This window comes from Muntiacus reevesi, chromosome 16, assembly GCF_963930625.1.
Source record: "Muntiacus reevesi chromosome 16, mMunRee1.1, whole genome shotgun sequence".
NCBI lineage: Eukaryota > Metazoa > Chordata > Mammalia > Artiodactyla > Cervidae > Muntiacus > Muntiacus reevesi.
This window is the reverse complement of record NC_089264.1, coordinates 4,655,596-4,659,555: the sequence shown is the minus strand read 5'-3', so window position 1 is coordinate 4,659,555 and position 3,960 is coordinate 4,655,596. Positions and strand designations below refer to the sequence as shown.

At 41.0% G+C, this 3,960-nt stretch overlaps 1 non-coding gene across 1 annotated transcript; it reads left to right on the top strand.

Moving 5' to 3' along the window:
• The first annotated feature begins 217 nt into the window (after window positions 1-217).
• Window positions 218-289, top strand: TRNAC-ACA (transfer RNA cysteine (anticodon ACA)). The gene has a single exon. It is a non-coding gene; the product is annotated as a tRNA-Cys (tRNA).
• The last annotated feature ends 3,671 nt before the right edge of the window (window positions 290-3,960 follow it).

Here is a 3,960-nt window from a genome sequence, read left to right as displayed (position 1 = left end):
ATCACGGAATTTGAGACATCTCTCTCAGTAACTGATTCTGTAACAAACAGGAGAACATCCATGTGGGCTAAGGAAGAGACCTTGGTGCAGGGCTGGTGAGGGATGTGGAGGGTGTCACCTGTTTGGGCCCCCTGGACCTGCCCTAAATGATCTTGGATTTACTACTTCCCTTTTATTATGAATTGCTTATGGGACTGCCCAACCTATGACTTAGACTTCCCTGGTGGCTCAGACAGTAAAGTGTCTGCCTACAGTGCAGAAGACCCAGGTTCGATTCCTGGGTGGGGAAGATCACGTGCAGAAGGAAATGGAAACTCACTCCAGTATTCTTGCCTGGAAAATCCCATGGACAGAGGAGCCTGGTAGGCTACAGTCCATGTGGTCGCAAAGAGTCGGACATGACTGAGCGACTTCACACAATCTATGACTTAGTAGATGAGACTGCCAACCTCATGATAGGCAGTTTTGGTCATGTGGTGACTGGATGATGTGACACTTGGTCTGGAGTGACATTTTTGACAGTGAATAGATGACAGAACCTTGCTCCAGAATCCGAGGGTATGCAGCAGCTCTTTATTTGCAATTTGCTAGAGGCTCCACATGACATCTATATCTCGCATAGATACTTTCCTATGGGATTTTATGGGGCATATGATCCAGCTGACCACATTTCTCATACTGCAACCTAGACTATTGGATCTTCTAGGTCATCTGGTCCAGGTGACAAGTCTGCTTGGATGTAACCTAGATCAGTTACAGAGCACCGTCTGGCTCTGGGACCCACTCAAAATTAGCAATCTACCATTTTACCAATAAATGGGTCAAAACTAGAGGAGAATATAATGCCTGTGAAACTTAGGAGAGGTCTATTAAGTACTGTACTTTGTTAGTGGTAGGATGTTCAAGGTACAAAAACCCATAAATTACTTTGAAAGTTATGTCCTAAAACTTCCCAGAACATAAGACACCCTAAAAACTTCACCAAGGTGGCAGCCTCTAAATCTTTTAAAGTTTTATCATTATTATTTCCTTCCCTCTGGAGCACATGTGATTATGAAAGCAGAGTCCTTGCCAATTTTTTCCTGCTTATCAGACCTAAGTAACGTGATAAATATAATGGCCTTCTGAGGAATATCCAGACTGTTCATTTCCCATTGAATCATATTGTGAAGAAGCAGGAAAAGTAACATAATCTTGGTTAAAGCAGGGGAATGCACATTATTGTGTATCTCATGTGAATGTAAACTGCTGATTCTCCTTACAAGTGGGCACTGAAAACAGTGCATTTGCTGATCCACAGCTGCATGAAATGGACCAGAGCCTGTGATAATCTGCTCTACGAAAGGTGCTTCCCCCAGTGCAGCAGCAGCACTTTGGAATCATGACCTAAATTTGTGTTAACCCACTGTAATTCATTAAGGTCTGACCAGCTTTGGGGGATTTTTCTGGTAGTCCAGTGGCTAAGAATCTGCCTGTCAGTGCAGGGGACACGGGTTCAGTCCCTCGTTCGGGAAGATTACACGTGTCGCAGAGCAACTGGGGCCCTGTGCCACAACTACTGAGCTTGTGCACCCCAGAGCCTGTGCTCCCCAATGAGAGGCCATGCAACGAAAACATGAGCACTGCAGTAACAGATTAGCCCCTGCTCTCCACACCTAGAAAACGCTCATGGGCATCAAGGAAGACCCAGTGCAGCCAAAAATGAATAGATAAATTAGTTTTTAAAAATTAAACTAATTAGTTTAAAAGACCAGCTTTTTCAGGGGTCTGATTGGTGAGTTAAATGGGGATATGATGGGTACCTATGTGCATCATTTAAACCTTTGAAGGTCGCACTAATCTTTGTTCATCCTGGGAAGCAATATTGTTTTTGATTTACTCTCTTGGTTGCTGTAAGTGGGGAGGGGCAGTTTCAAAAACTTTCCTACTATGGGAAATCTTGCACTAGTAGTCAAGGAACCAATATAAGGATTTGGCATTTTTGCATTGCAAAATGAAATTCCCTTATGTATTTTTAAAAATTGAGGTATAATTTTCATACAATAAATTCATTCTTTTAAAGTATACAATTCAAAAAGTTTTGACAAATGTATAAGGTCAAGTAACCATGACTAGAATCAAGATGTGAAACATTTTTATCATCCAAAACGTTCCTCATGGCCTTCTCATTCAATTGTCTAGATTTAGATAGTCCCTGGGGCTTCCCAGGTGGCACTAATAGTAAGGAACCTGCCTGCCAATGCAGGAGACATAAGAGATGTAGAGTCCATCCCTGGGCTGGGAAGATCCCCTGGAGAAGGGCATGGCAACCCACTCCAGTATTCTTGCCTGAAGAATCTCCATAGACAGAGGAGCCTGGCGGGCTACATACAGTCCACAGGGTCGGAAAGAGTCAGACATGACTGAAACAACTTAGCACGCATGCAACTAGCCCCTAGCGACCACTTGCTTGTTTTCTATCCCTACATACTTGCCTTTTCTGGAATCTCACATAAATGGAATCATAGAGTATATATTCTTTCCTGCATCACCTTTTTCAGTTAGCATAATACTTTTGAAATTGATTCTTGTTGTTACATTTATTAATAGTTAACTCTTTTTCTTGCTGAGCTAGATTCATTGGATAATGTTACCAAAATTTGTTTATTCATTCACTAGTTGACAAGTATTCAGGTTACTCCCAGTTTTGGATTATTTTGAATTAAGTTCCTATGAACACTCCTGCACAGACTTATAAAAATTTTAATTTATTTGTTTTAATTGAAGGCTAATTACTTTACAATATTGTAGTGGTTTTGGCATACATTGACATGAATCAGCCATGGATGTGCATGTGTCCCCCATTCTGAGCGTCCCTTCCCCATCCCTCCACATCCCATCCCTCAGGGTTGTCTGAGTGCACTGTCTTTGAGTGCTCTGTTTCATGCATTATACTTGGACTGGCGATCTATTTCACATATGGCAATATACATGTTCCAGTGCTATTCTCTCAAATCATCTCACCCTTGCCTTCTCCTACAGAGTCCAAAAGTCTGTTCTTTATATCTGTGTCTCTTTTGCTGTCTTGCATATACGGTCATCGTTACCATCTTTCTAAATCCTATATATATGTGTTAATATACTGTATTCGTGTTTTTCTTTCTGACTGACTTGACTTTGTAGAATAGACTCCAGTTTCATCCACCTCATTAGAAATGATTCGAATGCATTCTTTTTAATAGCTGAGTAATATTCCATTGTGTATATGTACTACAGGTTTCTTATCCATTTGTCTCCCAATGGACATCTAGGTTGCTTCTATGTCCTAGATATTGTAAACAGTGCTGTGATGAACATTGGGGTACACATGTCTCTTTCAGTTCTGGTTTCCTCGGTGTGTATGCCCAGCAGTGGGATTGCTGGGTTGAATGGCAGTTCTATTTCCAGTCTTTAAAAAATAATCTCCACACTGTTCTCCATACTGGCTGTACTAGTTTGCATTCCCACCAACAGTGTAAGAGGGTTCCCTTTTCTCCACACCCTCTCCAGCATTTAATTGCTTGTAGACTTTTGGATAGCAGTCACTCTGACCGGCGTGTAATGGTACCTCATTGTGGTTTTGATTTGCATTTCTCTGATAATGAGTGCTGTTGAGCATCTTTTCATGTGTTTGTTAGCCATCTGTATGTCTTTGGAGAAATGTCTGTTTAATTCATTGGCCCACTTTTTGATTGGGTCATTTATTTTTCTGGAATTGAGCAGTAGGAGTTGCTTGTATATTTTTGAGATCAATTCTTTGTCAGTTGCTTTGTTTGTTATTATTTTTCTCCCATTCTGAAGTCTGTCTTTCCACCTTGCTTATAGTTTTCTTTGTCGTACAAAAGCTTTTAAGTTTAATTAGGTCCCATTTGTTTATTTTTGCTTTTAGTTCCATTACTCTGGGAAGTGGGTCATAGAGGATCCTGCTGTGATTTAAGTCAG